At 35.7% G+C, this 20,876-nt stretch overlaps 1 protein-coding gene across 1 annotated transcript in view; it reads right to left on the reverse strand.

The window, feature by feature from the left end:
• Positions 1–20,876, reverse strand: part of LOC143251171 (uncharacterized) — a 181,734-nt gene that overhangs the window by 5,310 nt on the left and 155,548 nt on the right. The window lies entirely within an intron of this gene.

Consider the following 20,876-nt stretch of genomic DNA (forward strand, 5'->3'; position numbering starts at 1 on the left):
CGTGATTCACCCAGCAAAGATTTTTGCTAAACTAATATTCAGTACTATTCTTTTCCTAAGACCCATAATGTGATTTAACAAATCACTAAGTTACTGGCTTTATAAATCGGAGAACATAGGTCTTTGTTATGCCTCTTATCTGCTGTCAATTAACCAATGAATGGCAATAGATTTATTGGCTTTTACTTTTTATTGACACTTGTTTTTCTTTTTATTCTTTGTTGAAATCCAGCTAATGGTTTATTTTTTGTGAATATTTGAACTTTAGTTTTTTTTTAAACAAAGCTTTTGAGAAAAATTTTAAAGTAGTTCCATTACATTCTATATTGGTTCATAAACATATAAATACATCATAACCGACTACTGCAGGTATCGAAATGCTCGTTCTCGGAATTCATTTTCTGCGATGTAGGAATTATAAAATATGATCTTCGTCTTACATTGAAAGAAGATATAAAAACTGAGATTTTTTTTTAGAAATAAAACGAATATTACAATAAACACACTATTGTCTCAATAGCAAGTATATCAACAGGTTAAAAGTCTTTGGGGAAGACCTCGAATAACCGAAAGCTTTGAATCAAAACCGTTTTAAAACATTAAAAATCCAAAGAAATTTTGGTTTATCGCTAATAAAATAAAAAGAAAAAAACGAATGTTAATTCCTGTAAGTTTTTTTTTCTTTATGTTTTTGAAATTTCGCACAAAGCTACTCGAGGACTATCTGTATTGGCCGTCCCTAATTTAGCAGTGTAAGACTAGAGGGAAGGCAGCCAGTCATCACCACCCACCGCCATCTCTTGGGCTACTCTTTTACCAACGAATAATGGGATTGACCGTCATATTATAACGCCCCCACGGCTGAAAGGGCGAGCATGTTTGGCGCGACCGGAATGCGAACCCGCGACCCTCAGATTACGAGTCGCACGCCTTAACACGCTTGGCCATGCCGGGTCTGATTCCTGTAAGACAACAATACATCTGAACAAAGTAAGATGCATTTCCTCCACCGTTTCATGTGGAGACCACTTATCTGGAAGAGTCGTTCAAGTGAACCGTCTCTGAGAAAACCAGAAATGTAAGTAGCAGGTTAAAGATATGTGTCTATTATTACTTCTTGATCTGTAGCAGTCGCTATCTGACGGTCGGCCCAGCAAGGCTAGGTGGTAAGAGCGCTCGACTCGTAACCTGAGGGTCGAAGGTTCGAATCCCCGTCACACCAAACATGTTCGCCCTTTCAGCTGTGGGGACGTTATAATGCAATGGTCAATCCCACTATTCGTTTGTGAAAGAGTAACCCAAACGTTGGTGATGATGACTGACTGCCTTCACTTTACTCTTACACTACTAAATTAGGGACGGCTTTCGCAGATAGCCCTCGTGTAGCTTAGCACGAAATTCGAAAAACAAATAAACAACACCTGACAGTCAATATGTTGCACGAGGGCATTTTGCTAACAGCGGACGAATATTGACCTACTGACGCGAATATTAGCCGGTTCTATTTTCCTCATATTCAGTACACATCGAACTTTTATTTAGAAGGTTGTATTTATACTTAAACTAAGTTGAATGGACGACCTGTTGTAGAAACACGGATGTGAAGGACAACGTTTTGAAGGACAAAAGACACAAGACATTCGAAACGTTGTCCTCTACATCTGTGTTTCTAAACAACAGGCAGTGGCCGTTCATTCACCATGCAAGATGAACTGTTTCTGATATGTCCGCTACGGGGATCGAACCTCAAATTGTTGCGTCATAAGCCCTCCTTAGTAGTATGTCTATTCTAACCGTTATTTAACTGCTCAGTTTAAGACTCTCGAGAATGCTGCGAGTCTCAGTTAATTGAGTCATGTATTTGCTTAAGAATAAAAATTCGGTAAGAAATTCAAATCAAAATAAAACACCTGAGAAACACTTTACTTTTTTTAAAAATTAACCTTGCAGAAAATGATAGATGCATTATTGGACATCTTTAACTAGTTAACTTATCCTATTAAAGCTTTTCTGCTTATAAATTAGAAATAATGTCTGAAAAAATATTCACATTGACAAAGTAGTTCGTGTTGTGGCCCGGCATGGCCAGGTGGGTTAAGACGTTCGACTCGTAATCTGAGGGACGCGGGTTTGAATCCCCGTCGCACCAAATATGCTCGCTCTTTCAGTCGTGGGGGCGTTATAATTTGATGGTCAATCCCACTATTCGTTGGTAAAAGAGTAGCCCAAGAGTTGGCGGTGGGTGGTGATAACTAGCTGTCTTCCTTCTAGTCTTACACTGCTAAATTAGGGACGGCTAACGCAGATAGCACTGGTGTAGCTTTGCGCAAAATTCAAACCAAACAAACAGTTCGTGTTGTTTGACAAATAACTATATTTTCTGATGAAATTAGTATGAAACTAGAGAATTTTCAAAGGTCACAACCTAATGATACAATTTGAATTATTAAATGATTTCTAAAGTCACTAATTATCCAGAATAAGTTTGCGAGAATGCACAGAAACTAATCAGCTAGATCTGTATGTTATCAATGTGTTGAATCGAACGAGTTTTTTTTTTCTTTCGTAATACGTTCCAGATTAATTAAACCGTTTAATGACGACTGGATCACGAGATTTTAAGCGGAAATACACGTAAAAAACAGAATTAGAGAAACTGTAAGCATTAATGTAAATTCTGCCAATGTTTGCTCAAAACCCTTGCGAAGATGGAAGTACATATATAAATAGAACTAGAACAGTTGAAATAAAACAAATAATAATGTATTATTAATACTTATACTAATTTTGATTTTAAATGATTTTTTTTTTTTTCAGTTTAAGCCAGTTCACACTATTACAGGTTTGATAACAAAAACAGCATATTAACCACTACTGTACTTGTATCTTAGCTGGTGTGACCAGTTTCGGTATTCAATGAAAGACGCCTTTCGCTCACAGGGTCTTAGATTTACCATGTTTAGTAATTTGTTTATAATTTTAATAGATTGTACGAAATCGCTCGTTTATTTGTTGATAGCTGGATATCTGCAAAAATTACTTTTAAGCAAAGAAACCGAAGAAAGAGCATGTGTTAACTTATATTCATTATTATATCCAATAAATTATGTGTTCTAGTTTACAGCACAACGAAGAATGCTGTTGCATCTTGTGAAATTTGTAGACTAATAACAAAGGAGTGTTGAAACAAGTGAAGGTTTTTCTCGTTTGACAGGAATTCGTATGTTTATTTTAATCGCATGGTGTTATTTCGTTTCTCTCATATACGCACACAAAGAGAACGTTTACAGAAATTTATGAGTAAAATTGACATTCTGAACACAAACTCTGCTCTTTGAGATAAATCGTTATAGGTTCACTTTATTCAGAGCAATCATTGGAGAATGCTGTGGGTGAGGGCGCTGTTAGATCCGAGTATACAGATATTTATCGACTTTTGGTGACACAAATTTGTTTTACGTTCAAACAGTGTTTACAATGAGTTATGCTGTTGCGAATAAAAACACTTAAGTGCGTTAGAAAATTTATTGGAGTAAGAAGAAACGGACTTGTCTGTGAAACAGTACGTTCGTAAAAAGGAACGTTAGATTAGAAACTTGAAATATCTTTTCTTATCACGAAGCATGTTCAAGCTCATGATGCACAGTTATAGAACAATCCTAAAATCCACTACTTTTGTTAAGTACCAATAAGAACACATAGGGTTAACTGTTGCTAATTTCTTGGAGTGAAACCAGACAACAGGCCACATCTACTCTTCCAACTGGGAGGAATCGAACTTTTGATTTTTGCATTGTAAGTCCGTAAAGTGACCACTGACTCACTGACGGTACTTAAGATTACAAATATAATGAAATTTTTGTGCACTTCATGAAATTTTTCGAGTATAGGGTTGTCTCGTTCTATTGTTATATTTTTTTAGATGTTTGGTCCTCCTCACATTTATTTAGTTTTCTCAACTTTAGTGACAAAAAAATCCAGTTCTGTGTTTAATTTACAGTTTTTTAAATCAAGATAAGATAAAAGTGGTACATTAATATAGCTATATTCCTGTATCTTATCATACGACATTAACATAATTATAAGACGCAAAGAGAGTTGTAAGAATAAGTCCTGTTCTGACATCATTAGGTGTATACATAGCTACCACACTTATTGACAATTTAAAAACAAACCCTTCTTCTGACATGATTAGATGGATACATTGCTACCACAGTTAAAAAACAAATCCCTGAATCTTGGATAAAACAAATGAAATACATTAAAAGTTTTATTAAGACGACGTTGAATTAAACCTAGATTAGACTATAGATTTTGAGACTCATGGATTCGTTATTTAATGTAGTTTTTATTATCCATTATTAATTCAGTATAAATAAACGTTGAGTTTTAATCTGATATGTATATCTTTTTCTTCCCAAGTTTGCTTGTTTGTATATTAATGTACTAACAGAATTATAATAAACTCACCACTACACACTCAAATCACTTTTAATTTCCAAGTGATCACAAGATCATAAACTCAAGTTAATAGTGGTCTTACGTGTAAATATTTATTTAAAAAGAGTGGACAAAGGTAATCTGTGAATATTTTTCGGTTGTACTTCTTTAAATATAATGTTTTGTAAACGTTTCGGTTACACGTCTTAAACTGTAATGCTTTATAAACATTTCGGTTATACGTCTTCAAAGTTAATATTATGAGAACGTTTCGGTTATACGTCTTCAACTGTAATGCTTTATAAACATTTCGGTTATACGTCTTCAAAGTTAATATTATGAGAACGTTTCGGTTATAAAGCAATGAGAGTATATAGGAAGAAGAAATAATGAAACTTGATGTCAAACAATTCTTAAAATACGTTGTTTCAGCTTTCAATGTTCCAACTTGGGTGGACATTAAAGCTCCATCAACATGGCTAAAAATAAGTCTTTATGATAAAAACAAGTTAGTATTACATAAGTGTTGTCACGTTTTGACTTATGTTTTCGAAATATTACAGTTATTACGAAAAAAAACGAATTAAAAATAGTTTTCAGAATTTATTTTACTTGTGCTTTGGTTGATAATGTTAAGTTTATATGTCATAACCAGTAATAAGATATCGCTGAAGTAGACTATTCCTACCTATCACTTGTTAAACTAACGTATAAATGCGTAATTTGTTCCTTAAATGCGATATGTAATAATGAACACAAACTGAACGAAGACTGTTTAATACGTACAAAATGAGTTAACAAAGTTGACAGAGCTTTATAAAAACGTGTATGTGAAAGCGTGATGTGTTACCTCAAACAGCTTAGGTTATCTCTTGAGTAATAAATTCAGACTAAATATTCCGAACACATTTCTCTTCTATATGTTTGCTTTCTAATATTACATCTTCAATTTCGTATATTAGGTTTGAATTATCTGGAAAGCTCTACTGGGAACAAAGTTCTCCATTTCTTGAACTAATTCATTCGTGTTTATTTTTCCATATTAAGACAAACACCTACTATTTTTTATTTAGTTTACTTGGTTATTTTAATCACGTGGTTAGAAAATAAGAACTCATAAGCACAGAATACATGAAAATATAAGAAGAAATATGTACACACAGGAATGAAAAAAATATATTACGAAACGAAGGGGAAAGAAATAGATGCAAACCTGACGTTTGGAAGACAAGGATAGATTGGTGTACCAGGATAAATTGGTGTATTAGGATAGATTGGTGTATCAGGGTCGATTGGTGTACCAGGATAAATTGGTGTATTAGGGTAGATTGGTGTACCAGGATAAATCGGTGTGTTAGAAGAGATTGGTGTACCAGGATAGATTGGTGTATCAGGGTAGATTGGTGTACAGAGGGCCTAGCGCGTTAAGGCGTGCGCTTCGTAATCAGAGGGTCGCGGGTTCGCGCCCGAGTCGCGTCAAGCATGCGCGCCCTCCCAGCCGTGGGGGCGTTATAATGTTACGGTCAATCCCACTATTCGTTGGTAAAAGACTAGCCCAAGAGTTGGCGGTGGGTGGTGATGACTAGCTGCCTTCCCTCTAGTCTTACACTGCTAAATTAGGGACGGCTAGCACAGATAGCCCTCGAGTAGCTTTGTGCGAAATTCCAAAAACAAACAAACAAACAGATTGATGTACCAGGATAGATTGGTGTATCAGGGTAGATTGGTGTGTTAGGATAGATTGGTGTATCAGGGTAGATTGGTGTACCAGGATAAATCGGTGTATAAGGATAGATTGGTGTACCAGGATAGATTTGTATACCAGGATAGATTATGTTAGGATAAATTGGTGTACCAGGATAGATTGGTGTGTTATGATAGATCGGTGTATCAGGGTAGATTGGTGTATTAGGGTACATTGATGTACCAGGATAGATTGGTGTATCAGAATAGATTGGTGTGTTAGGATAGAGTGGTGTACGAGGATAAACTGGTGTATCAGGGTACATTGGTGTACAAGTATAGATTGGTGTGTTAGGATAGATTGGTGCACCAGAATAGATTGGTGCACCAGAATAGATTGGTATGTTAGGATAAATTGGTGTACCAGGATAGATTGGTGTGTTATGATAGATCGGTGTATCAGGGTAGATTGGTGTATTAGGGTACATTGATGTACCAGGATAGATTGGTGTATCAGAATAGATTGGTGTGTTAGGATAGATTGGTGTACCAGGATAGATTGGTGTGTTAGGATAGATTGGTGTACCAGGATAGATTGGTGTGTTAGGATAGATTGGTGTACCAGGATAGATTGGTGTGTTAGGATAGATTGGTGTGTTTGGATAGATTGGTGTGTTATGATAGATCGGTGTATCAACGTAGATTGGTGTATCAGGATAGATTGATGTGTTAAAGTAGATTGGTGTGTTAGGACAGATTGGTGTATCAGGGTAGATTGGTATGTTAGGTAGATTGGTGTATGAGGATACATTGGTTTATAAGGGTAGATTGTTGTATAAGGATAGATTGATGTTTTAGGATAGATTGGTGTACCAGGATATTGGTGTGTTATGATATATCGGTGTGTTAGGATAGATTGGTGTATCAGTGTACATTGGTGTGTTAGGATAGATTGGTGTACCAGGACAGATTGGTGTGTTAGAATAGATTGGTGTATAAGGATAGATTCGTGTACCAGAATAGATTGGTGTATAAGGATAGATTCGTGTACCAGGATAGATTGGTGTGTTAGGATAGATTAGTGTACCAGGACAAATTGGTGTGTTAGGATAGATTCGTGTACCAGAATAGATTGGTGTACAAGGATAAATGGGTGTATCAGGATAGATGGGTGTGTCAGAATAGATCAGTGTGTTAGGATAGATTGGTGAATCAGGATAGATTGGTCTATCAGGGTAGATTGGTGTATAAGGATAGATTGATGTGTTAAAATAGATTGGTGTACAAGGATAGATTGGTGTATCAGGATAGATTGGTGTGTTAAAATAGATTGGTGTATAAGGATAGATTCGTGTACCAGGATAGATTGGTGTACAAGGATAAATGGGTGTATCAGGATAGATTGGTGTATAAGGATAGATTCGTGTACCAGGATAGATTGGTGTACAAGGATAAATGGGTGTATCAGGATAGATTGGTGTGTTAGATTAGATTGGTGTATCAGGATAGATTGGTGTACCATGATAGATTGGTGTGTTAGGATAGATTGGTGCACCAGAATAGATTGGTATGTTAGGATAGATTGGTGTGTTTGGAATAGATTGGTGTGTTATGATAGATCGGTGTATCAGGATAGATTGGTGTATTAGGGTAGATTGATGTACCAGGATAGATTGGTTTACCAGGATAGATCGGTGTATCAGGATAGATTGGTGTGTTAGGATAGATTGGTGTACCAGCATAGATTGGTGTGTTAGGATAAATTGGTGTACCAGGATAGACTGGTGTACCAGTACACAAATTTCAAGCTATGCCATTTATTTTAATTCTAGAACTATCGACGAGAGTCCGACGCCATCGGTTTTCTAAACAAAATTTGTTACATTTTTTTATAAACCAAATTTCTTTAGGTTACAAGGTATTTAATAAGATAGGGAATCACAGACATATCATTGTGGATATTTAATTATCCAGCTACCCATTAAGCTCTCCAGGTAATTTACTTGAAAATTCTCCATGTTTATTTGATTAATTTTTAAATACGTGTTTGGCAACAGCCAGACGTATTACGTGAATTTCACGTGATATATCAAAAAAACAGGAAGAATCCCGAAGGTTAATTTAGAGTGAAGAAAAGGAGAGTCTAAAAAATAGGGGTCCTTTCAGATGACTTTACACGCTTACAACACTAAAATTTAGTGTTCGATTCGTATATTAGAGCAAAGGTGCATGTATGCACGCTATGCAGATGTATACGTTGGAGAAATTGATGTTTCCATATATAGACTCTAGCTGTGCACCTGAGACGTTATTATCAAAAGCAGAATCTATAGACTCGTGACTGCACTTTAAATACATTTCATACAACGACCACCTAACACACAACAAATTCCAGTTAACGTGAATGGTTACACGACTTCCTGGTGGTTTTATTAATAGAACACTTGTAGCTGGAATGTAATGTATGTCCACCACACACCGACGGACTGTGGGTTATGGACTGTATGTTCTCTTGCGTGACCTAATGAATGTCTTAACTTCATCCTAAATGCTTGTGTTCATCAAATTTCTAGACCATCATGGTGCTTGGTTACGTTACTGAATAATAATCCGATTGTATACTAAGTGAAAATAGAACATTACTTGTAGGATCAGTCAGGAAACATTGGAAGAGCTCATAAAAGATGTCCGTTTTTAGAATAAAATAAGTATTCGTTATGTCGGCCTTTTTCTTTTAACTCAAAAAAACAAAGCAAAAAAAAACATTTGCCCATGTAAGGTAAAATACGCCTACTGATTCTTTTACCTTTAATTATGCTCTTTATATTAACTAGCTGGTGCAAGTAACTATGGCAACCACTACCAACAGCCAATAACATAAGTTATATATATATATATATATATATATATATATAGAGATAATGCTGCCGCCTAGCGACAAACAAAAGAAATACATATTGATAAATGTAATTCTGCAATAAAAGAAAGGGTGTTCAGTAAATGATATGGTTACAGAGAAAATGGAAATCTGAACTCCCATCAAAATGTAGTTACATTTAAATTTTACGGATACACAAAATGACAATAACATTTTTCTTCCAATAAGTTATCGGATAATTGGACACGAATCATTGAATTAATATAAAACCAAAATATACGACTGCTTTCCTAAAATAATACCTATTTTGCAAAACGTTTACCGAACATACGAAAGTTGCAAATAGCACAGACATCTATAAAAATTACCCATTGAAGATATATGATAGGATTATGGTACTTTAGCCTCAACTCAAGGTTTGCCCATAAGAAGTATTGACTATTTAGATTAACCGTTGTTGCAATTTCAGTTTTATTTGAAATTACACGTTTCTTGGATGAGTTGTGAGGGGAAGTGTCTCATTTGTGATCGACTTTGTTATTAATTAAACGCAACATTGCATTGGGACAATAGAAATTGCTTATGTTTTCCAAGACCTGTCTAACAGACCTAACACGGTTAACCTTACGAAGACGTTTTCTTCGTGGAATTGGATGAAGTCAAATAAAGATTATTAACCAATCAATCGTCAGATGCTTTCGAGGGACATAATTGAGGTGTTTAACATTGTTAAAGGAATTGATATGATTAATATATCATCTTTTTTCTTTTACACTTATTATAACTGGGAAACACATATGCAAAGTTTGACAGTATAGGAGTCATTTTTTGGTAAGACAGTTTTACTTTTCAAATAGGGTGGTTGGCCTTTGGAATGGGATGTCTTTGGAAGTCATGGTAGCAGTAAATTTAAGTGAGTTTAAGAGAAATCTTGAAAACTATATGAATGATATGGGAGGACTATAAGGACTTTTGTATTTTTAATAGTTTTAATTTAATTCAGAGGACGGGACAACCCAGATGGACCAATAGATCTCTTCTTGGTTTGGTTTGGTTTGGTTTGAATTTCGCGCAAAGGTACACGAGGGCTATCTGCGCTAGCCGCTCCTAATTTTACATTGTAAGACTAGACGGAAGGTAGGTAGTCATCACCACCCACCGCCAACTCTTGGGCTACTCTTTTACCAAATAATAGTGGGATTGGTCGTCACATATAACGCCTCATCGGCTGCATTAAAATAGTAATTTTGTTTTATTTTGCTTTGTTTTACATAACATAGAGCTAATACAATATTTAGATACAAGAAGGGGCGGCTCGGCGTGGCCAGGTGGTTAAAACACTCTTCTCGAAATCTGAGGGTTGCAGGATACCTGCATAGGACAATTATGTCCAGGTGGTTAAGGAACTCAACTCGTAATCTGAGGGTCGCGGGTTCGAATCCCCGTCACACCAAACGTGCTCGCCCTTTCAGCCGTAGGGACGTTATAATGTCAATCCCACTATACCTAGTCTTACACTGTTAAATTCGGGACGGCTAGCGCAGATAGCCCTCGTGTAACTGTGTGCGAAATTCAAAACAAACTAACAACTTCCTGTAATTGAAGAGGTGAGGAAACCGAAACCGTTATCTCTGAATAGAAGAAGAAAAAACACAGAGATAAATTGTGCTAGAATATTTGGATAGCATAAGATATCTATCTATGCTAACAGCATAGATAAAATAACAGCAAAATTTGATGTTTTAACATCACTATTAATAGAGATAAAACCACGTTTTATTATGTTTTAATATTACTATTAACAGAGATAAAACCACGTTTTATTATGTTTTAATATTACTATTAACAGAGATAAAACCACGTTTCATTATGTTTTAATATAACTATTAACAGAGATAAAACCACGTTTTATTATGTTTTAATATTACTATTAACAGAGATAAAATCACGTTTTATTATGTTTTAATATTACTATTAACAGAGATAAAATCACGTTTTATTATGTTTTAATATTACTATTAACAGAGATAAAACCGCGTTTTATTATGTTTTAAGTATTTTTGGTTAAAAGCACATTTTTAATTGTCCCTATTACCTTATATTAGTTTAAAAAATCTCAGAAAGCCAATGACTTTTGGGCAGTTATATAGTTCTAATTAGAAGTAACTGATATTTTAAAGTTTAAAATTTAGGGTCTCTTTAAAAAGCTTAAGGTAAGAGTAAATATTAAGAAAGTTTAAAATTCATTTCTAGTTCTAGCGTTCTTTACACAAGATTGTATACCGTAAGAAATAAATAACCAGATACATCTCGTGGAAGACAACTAGCTAAGATAGAGAGATAATTTAAATGATATGAATATAATGTGAGAAGAGTCGGGCGTGAGTTAACTTTTTATGTACGTCTGCAGACTGGAAGACCCAAAATTCGGGTCGCGATGTGTTGTTGAATTCTCTCCGGGGGAGCTACAATTGTGACAGTCGGTCCGGTGTTCGCTTAAGATTATTCGGGTGCTCGTGACCGGTTACCCTCCCTTTGGTCAGTAGTTATAATTTAAGGATGGATACTATTGACTATTGAACCTTTGGAACCGGTAGTTCAAGTTTTTGCATAATAAGATGCTCTTTAGGATAGTACTTATTATCACAATTTGCTTGCATAATAAGATGCTCTTTAGGTCAGTACTAATTATCACAATTTGCTTGCATAATAAGATGATCTTTAGGTCAGTACTAATTATCACAACCTGATTATTCGCTAACACGTTTAAGGATTGTTTCATAACATTGTAAAGCTTCCTTGTAGCACAGTGGTGTCGGTCTGCAGACATAACGATTTCTATTATTATCTGCTCACCACGGATAGCCCATCACGTAAGAAGAAACTAAAAAGGATTTGTCATTATTTTCAAAACAAAGAAACAAAAACATTGTTTAAGAAAATAGCAATCGTTTTAATAACATTTATGTTTATTCAAGTAACTTTTGTTTCGGCTCGGCATGTCCAGGTGGTTAAGGAACTCAACTCGTAATCTGAGGGTCGCGGGTTCGAATCCCCGTTACACCAAACATGTTCGCCCCTTCAGACGTGGGGACGTTATAATGTGACGGTCAATACAACTATTCGTTTGTAAAAGAGTAGCCCAAGAGTTGGCGATGGGTGATGATCACTAGCTGCCTTCCCTCTAGTCTTACACTGTTAAATTAGGGACGGCTAGCGCAGATAGCCCTCGTGTAGCTTTGCGCGAAATTCAAACAAAACCTTTTGTTTCAATACATAGTTATCTTTTAGTAAGTATAGGTTTTTAGTTTTCTTTTTTAAAATCTGGTTACAAGTGGAAAACATTTGTCATTCCAAATGAAAAATATCAATATAGTTAGCAAATTAATGATTGTAATCACCAGTACTACGTGTCTGCAGTTCAAGTTAAAGATGTGAAGGACATAAGTTAATTGTATGAACAAAACTAATTAAGCGTAGTTATTATTACCGACTATTAAAACCATAAATAATAACATCTAATGTTCAGCACAAACTGTCTAAAAATTGTATCACTATTGTTTGTATTACAAACTAAGGAACAGCATCCTGCCTGGCTTACTAAAGAAGCACTCAGTTTAATGAAGCCATTGGACGATTTTGCAAGCTTTTGTGTAACAATTTTCTAAATAGCAAACCCAGTAATTTTTGTGACGTAAATCGAACGTGTATGTGTTATTGTGTGTTTAGAGTTGTAATAATGTGTTTAACAAATTCGATCAATATCTGGTCACACCAATATACCTCAACATCTATTAAGTTTAAAATAGTGCATCATGTGTCCTCTTTAAATACTAAATGAATAACAAACCAAAATGAAACTGACTTGTGTTTAAACTGAGATATAAAAATCGATTTAAGTAATTACATGAAGTAAAGTAAACATATTTCAAGCACACTTAATTTTACTTCAAACTTGTTATGTGTCCTCTTACAGAGAAGCCTTTTTTCTTCTGATTAGAGTGTCTTCCATAAGCAATGGGTCGCAAGTTCGCATCCCCGTCGCGCCAAACATGCTCGCCCTTTCAGCCGTGGGAGCGTTATAATGTGATGGTCAATCCCATTATTCATTGATAAAAGAGTAGCCCAAGAGTTGGCGGTGGGTGGTGATGACTAGCTGCCTTCCCTCTAGTCTTACACTGCTAAATTAAAGACGCCTAGCACAGATAGCTCTCGAGTAGCTTTGTGCGAAATTAAAAAAACAAACAAACAAACAATTTATAAGCAACACTTTGAAGGGGATTGATTCTTTACGCGTCTATTATTTTCATCACCTTCTGGGTCACTTCATGTAAGGTTTATACACGTACTAAAATATTCATATTTCGTCTTTAAAAATAAAAATTATAGTTTTCATATTGTGGATTACTTTCAATAATAACTTTTCGTTTTGTTTCTCCAGTGTTGATTGGTCAATCCACAGCATATTAATAATTGGTTAACCAACAGCATAATAATGACTGGTTGACCTACAGCATAGTGATGATTGGTTAACATACAGCATCATAATGATTGGTTGACCTACAGCGTAGTGGTGATTGGTTAACATACAGCATAATGATGATTGGTTAACATACAGTATTAGAATTATTTCAAAAATACAATTTAATTTTATTTTATGAACTTAAAATACCAAATTAAGGTTTTATATTCCGTTCATTCAATGGTTCAGCAGAAAGCTTAAAAAAACTCAAATGTGGAGGTAGATCCTTGCCGTGGACACAATCCTTATGCCTATTGTGAAACTTTGTGCTGAAACAAAGCCTTTATTTCCTTTAAATCAAACATTCTTACGAATGAAGTTACAAAGTAATGTCGCTGTGCCATTTTTGCATTCCTTTTAACTCGAGCTACTTTCTTCTGTTCAGTTAGTCATTGATAATTCGTTGTCTCTAGTCCTGTTGACGACGTAAAATTATTTCGTATTCTTTTTTAGTTGTACCAGATGAAAACCTTCTTTGAAAAATATATATGGAATAACGACACTTTCCTGAAGAAAAAGATCCAGTATGGCCAGGTAGTTAAGGCACTAGATTCGTAATATGAGGGTCGTGGGTTCGAATCCCCGTCCCACAAATCATGCTCGCCCTTTCAGCATTGGGGGCTTTATAAAGTTACGGCAAATCTCATTATTCGTTGGTAAAAGTGTAGCCCAAGAGTTAGCGGTGGGTGTTGATGACTTGCTGCCTTCTCTCTAGTCTTACACTGCTAAATTATGGACGGCTAGTGCAGATAGCCCTTGTCTAGCATTGCACGAAATTCCAAACTAAAAAAAACCTAATGAAAAGTTTCACAAGGTTAAACATGAGACTTTTATGAACAAAAAATGATCTGTCTCAAACATACCATATTTTACAGCATTAAATACAAGGTACAAGTCCAGATATGCGCACATGAGCCACATGAAATCCCATCTCTTAGATATGAGTGGTAGAGTAATGTAATATATATGTATATATGTATGTAAGCATTCAGTCTATTCCACTGTAATATCTGTCACTACACAAAAGACACAAATGTAGGCTTAAGAACTTTCTTTTGTTACGAATCTTCTCAGCAGAAGTTTTGAACTTGTTAAGGAAACTAGAAGAACTAAGGGTGAGAGTGTATGCGTTTCGTGCCTAGAATGTTTTTAAGGTTTAGTACGTGAGAAGAAACTAGAAACGAGGAACCAACATGGTTACATGAGCTACAAACATCTATCGTAATGTCTGTAATTTTATAATATGAATATGTTTTAGATCAGTTTCAGTTGGAAGCTTTAGTTTAACAAGCTATTTATATGTAACTAGTAAAATAGCTAGGCTATTTAAGCCTTGATAAATAATGCAGTAAATAAAGGCATTGCCTGCCACTTTTAGCAATTGACTGTTAATAGCATATTAATCCTTTAGTAAGCGGTAAAATTAAGATTACTGGCACACTTAAGCCTGGCATTCCACATACGAAACCTTTCATTCGCAACGGTAAAATTGATTTTTTGTTGTTGTTTTTTTGGAACTTCGCGCAAAGCTACACGAGGGCTATCTGTGCCAGCCGTTCCTAATTTAGCAGTGTAAGACCAGAGGGAAGGCAGCTAGTCATCACCACCCACCGCCAACTCTTGGGCTACTCTTTTACCAACCAATAGTGCGATTGATCGCAACATTATGACGCCCCCAAGCATGTTTGGTGCGACGGGGATTCGAACCTGCGACCCTCAGATTACGAGTCAAGCGCCCTAACTACCTGGCCATGCCGGGCTGTTAAAAGATGGAAGACCCACTTATGATGGCGGAAGCTTCTGACTAGTCATCCTCCTAACCACCTGATCATGCCGGACCGTTAATAGATGGAAGAACCTCTTATGATGGCGAAGGTTTCTGACTAATCATCCTCCTAACCACCTGATCATGCCGGACCGTTAATAGATGGAAGAACCTCTTATGATGGCGAAGGTTTCTGATTAGTCATCCTCTTAACCACCTGATCATGCCGCACCGTTAAAAGATGGAAGACCCACTTATGATGGCGGAAGCTTCTGACTCGTCATCCTCCTAACCACCTGATCATGCCAGACGGTTAATAGATGGAAGAACCTCTTATGATGGCGGAAGCTTCTGACTAGCCATCCTTCTAACTACCTGGCCATGCGAGGCCGTTAAAAGATGGAAGAACCTCTAATGATGGCGCAAGTTTCTGACTAGTCATCCTCCTAACCACCTGATCATGCCGGGCCGTTAAAAAATGGAAAAACCTCTTATGATGGCGGAAGCTTCTGACTAGCCATCCTTCTAACTACCTGGCCATGCGGGGCCGTTAAAAGATGGAAGAACCTGTAATGATGGCGGAAGCTTCTGACTAGTCATCCTCCTAACTACCTGGCCATGCGGGGCTGTTAAAAGATGGAAGAACCTCTTATGATGACGGAAGTTTCTGACCAGTCATCCTCCTAACCACCTGATCATGCCGAACCGTAAATAGATGGAAGAACCTCTTATGATGGCGGAAGCTTCTGACTAGTCATCCTCCTAACTACCTGGTTATGCCGGGCTGTAAAACTGAGACTGCTGGCTTAAACCTAATGTTCGATTGTTTTTTCATTTCGATTCAATATGTTTCTGGATTTTTCGCCATAGCTTATGGTCAGTTCTAACTTATATATATAAGCTAAGCTTTTCTTCTTGTTTCTTTGATTCTTACGCAAGTGCACGAGGGCTGTTTGCATTAGAAGCACCTGATACTGAGCTGTTACAAATCCTGTACATGTACCACTAGACCAAGTCTAGTTACTATTCAGTCATTCTTGTTAACATTTTCAAATGGCTGTGTAAAACATATTTTAACGTAGATGGCGGATTTAGTATTATTACAGAAAAATTTTAGGTTTGAAATTCAGAAATCTTCTAAACATTTTGGTCTAATAAGAATCCCAACTCTAACATGAAGGTGTTAGTGTAGGTATTTTTATATCATAAGTATTAACACTCAGGTATGAGTTACAAACTTTTTCAGACAGTTGTTTGGTGTCTGTATATAGTATTAACATTGTTTCTATTCGAACTATTCAAAACGAATCTCCGAATTTAAGCAGACGGTTCTTAGAACTGATGTGGTTCGAGTTCCATAATACCTTTTATCACGTTTGGTAAACAACTCTTTGGTCCATTTCATTCGATTGCGTTAGCTTTACTTTTTAGATACCTAAATTAGAACTAATTATGGAAGTTTTATACGTACAACACACCAACTAAAAATGAAAACTCTCTGAACCACAGATTTTTACGTACAAATTCTGTGTAGCTGGTTTAAATAAGTTAGAAAAAGAACCTTTATTAATAAAGATCAGTTTTTTTTGTACTGGGTAATTCGATTAAAGAAACTGTTATATTGTTCGACTGAAATAATTTGACATATTTATATCATTCTGCAATCTGATTGGTTTAGTACCACATAAGTCCGAGAGGCTCCTATCCAATGAAATGTCAGAGAAACAGTGACGTCTTACTATTGTTGTTAGTACTGAGATTAGAGAAATTCAAAATATGTTTATCAGACTGGCATGAATTAATAATTCTGTTCGCTGGAATTAAATTATTTATGAATAATTAACTATGACATAAAATATACCAAAGAATAAGATTTTGATTTTAATAACCAACACGTCTTTATTCTATTACCATTTTGGTTATAATTTGGTGAATCATATTACTTTAAACAAAGATTCGATTTCTCCGATTAACTAGCTCTTCCTTTACAATTTGATGTAATGGATTTCCTGCAAAACTTCCTCAGCTTCAGCCAAGTACTAACTTACAGACTTTTCTTATCTCTAAATCACTTACTGTCTTGTATATTTATTTCTCTAGCCTTCTCGTTTATTATTACTGCATTGGTTTTCTGGGCTATAACGTCGGATTACTGCCTACTTTCCTGAATTCATTTCCATTTCATCTTTTGTTACCATGGTTGCTAGTAACACTTCCATTATGAAGTCCCTTAGAAGCCAGTAAAATCGTTTACGGAAAAACAAGTAACATATTCAAAACTCCGAATCCACAAGGAAGCGGTAATTGGCTATTTTGAATATGTTATCCAATGCCTGGTTAGTTTAATGAAGATAAGTCTTTCTTTATCATTAATTTACGAAGTTCTCTGAGATGACTGTTTTCGATTTTTTAGTGCTTTTATTTTATAGAAGAATTCGAACACAAATTACATTCGCTTACAATCAACAGAATATCCCAAGGTGGCAAACACTAAAACAACAACATTAAAGTAAAACTACGCCATCTAGTTTCCCCCAAGATACGAAAGCATACAGTACTCAAACACGTAATGTTTTTATTAGAATAACAGAAAAAATATATAATGATATAGTTAGGATACATACAATTTTTTTCCCACCTAATTTTTTTCCGAATTCTTAAATATTTGATATTATACATGTTGTTAACTCATTGTCTTGTCTCCATATAAAATAAAAAATATATAAGCATTTAGGTCCTAAGAAATAACCATTGATTTAGACACTGTAATTTAATATATGTAATATTTTATAATAATGATGTATACCTATTAACTTAAGCCTGCAATTTTTCTCGTTGATAGAAAAAAAAACAGTTATGTTTTCTTCTTGTAGGCCTAACTCTAAAAATTTGAAGTTTAAATTTAACAAATAGACCTGGCATGGCCAGGTGGTTAAGGCACTCGACTCGTAATCCGAGGGTCGCGGATTCGAATCCCCGTCATACCAAACATGCTTGCCCTTTCAGTCGTGGGAGCGTTATAATGTTACGATCAATCGCCCTATTCGTTGGTAAAAGGTTAGCCCAACGTTTGGCGGTGGGTGGTGATCTTTAGCTGCCTTCCCTCTCGTCTGACACTGCTAAATTAGGGACGGTTTGTTTGTTTGTTTTTTGGTGAGCATGTTTGGCGCGAAGGGGATGCTAACCCGCGACCGTCAGATTACGAGTCGCACGCCTTAACATGCTTGGCCATGCCGGGCCATTTGGGATGGCTAGCGCAGATAGCCCTCGAGTAGTTTTGTGCGAAATGCAAAAATCAAAACAAACAAACAAACATGTAGCAAGTAAAAGTCCGTAATCTGTATCAAGCAGTATAATTTATATCATGAACTCAGAATCGGAGTCCACTTTCGGTAAACATGAAGGGCGAGTTTCAGTTTATCAAATCGATAAACTAAATACACAAGCTAGAAATACTTAAATGTTTAATGGTAGTTTATTTCAAATAAACTATTCAATTACAAGTGTTAAAAGTTTACTATGTTTCATTGTTTGTGTCCTACAGTACAAAATGACAATAAAGAAACAGAGAGAGAAACGGGAAATTGAGGTATCTGACACATCGCTGTTACTCTACGATGTGATTGGTCCAGCACTGTTTTAACTTGAAATCTTGCTATTATACTATTATTTGATTGGTACAGTGCCATTTCAACTTGAAATATTGCTATTTATTCAATATTATTGTGACTTGACACACTATAATGGCGTTAGTCATTAATTTATTTTTAATTTAACCTCCCATTTGTTTTAAGATTTTACCACTGTTTTGACTGTGCCAACAAGACTATTAAATAAAGCCTGGAAGGACTCATGGAAAGTTTTATGAAAACCACAACTTTTATTTGATAAAAACAACTCACTTCAAACATCACCATCTTGGTCTACAGGAAAACGAGAGAGAAAGCAACTGTAAATTCCGTCATTTCTATCTGAAGGTTCATGGTTCGAGACGTTATCCCATTGAACCCATTTTATATCCTCAGCTTGTTGCTGTAGTGATTACCAATTACCATTATTCACTTTGATTAGTAGGAGAAGGCTCCTAAGATGGCGGGTGTTATTGGTTATGCCCGAGTCTCGGGCTATCTGCCCTTGCTGTTAGCCCACGTTAGTACAATGTATCATTCAGTTAGAAAAAATTCTAGTTTCATTTTGTGGCTAAGTGATTCCATGACAGTCTTGAACGTTTATGACGCTAAGGTCGATGTGCCATCCTTGTGATGAAATAAACCCAGATAGCCAACTGTGCAGCTTTGCGCTTATCGATAAACAAACTAATTAGATTAGTGATACGTGAACTGTTTGATAAAAAACACAGTTGATACGAAAATATATATAAGATAAAAAATATTGCAGACGAGTAAAATTGAATTCCTTTAGTTTAAGTTTCGAGTTTTTAAACGAGATTTCAAACAAATAAAACATATTTATGTTTTGATAAAACGTTACACAAGGCAATTTCCAGTAGCCATTGTCACTCCTATAACGCACTTAAGGGTCCAAAGTGCAGAGTGCATTTTTTATTTTTGTTGTAACGAGACGCGAACCACAGAATCTCAAATGCATTACATGTGCACTAATCACTAGAGCGTTTGCGGCCCTATTGTCATGCAAACTTTGGTGTTAAATTGGATAGAACTAACATGTAATGATGTGTAGTCCCAACACTAAAGACCTAAAACTATACGATTAACCGTACCCAGTCTAAATCGTGCATTCAATGAGGCATGTTTTATCTACAGACGATGGATGTATTTTTTCTTTGATGAAATCATTTAATTTTGAAGCACTGGAAAGTTTGTTTGTTTGTTTTTGAATTTCGCGCAAAGCTACACGAGGGCTATCTGCGCTAGCCTTCCCTAATTTAGCCGTGTAAGTCTAGAGGGAAGGCAGCTAGTCATCACCATCCACCGCCAACTCTTGGGCTTCTTTTTTACCAACGAATAGTGGGATTGACAGCACATTATAACGCCCCCACGGCTGAAAGGGCGAGCATGTTCAGCGCGACGGGGATGCGAAGCCGCGACCCTCAGATGACGAGTCGCACGCCTTAACCCACGTGGCCATGCCGAGTTGCATTGGAAAGGTTGACTATTAAAATGTATAGATAAATAGTAACGTCACACCGTGATTCGTCTTTGTATGAAATATTTTCTAAATGAATTGAGATGAGTTTCTGATTGGATAGGATGGAATTGAATCTACGTATTTACTTATGGTTATGCAATGCAGTGAAATATTTCAAAGGAAAATGATTATTTATGACTAAATGTCACTAAAAATAACTTCTGAGTTCAGTTTTTTCATGTTAAAGTACTTATATTTTTTTTCTAAAAGTTGTGCGTTTTTAACTAATTCATTCAGCGAGTTTATGACATCAGCATAAGTTCCAATGAATAAAACACTTTTGTTATTCCATCGCTGAATAAAGTTTTGAAGATTTTGTATTCCAACAAACACTTTATTCAAATAGGGAATTTACTTGGTTTTCAAAAATAAACTTTATGTTGAATTGAAAATCTTCAAGTCAGTAAAAAATTGAAAAT

This window comes from Tachypleus tridentatus, chromosome 5, assembly GCF_004210375.1.
Source record: "Tachypleus tridentatus isolate NWPU-2018 chromosome 5, ASM421037v1, whole genome shotgun sequence".
Lineage (NCBI taxonomy): Eukaryota > Metazoa > Arthropoda > Merostomata > Xiphosura > Limulidae > Tachypleus > Tachypleus tridentatus.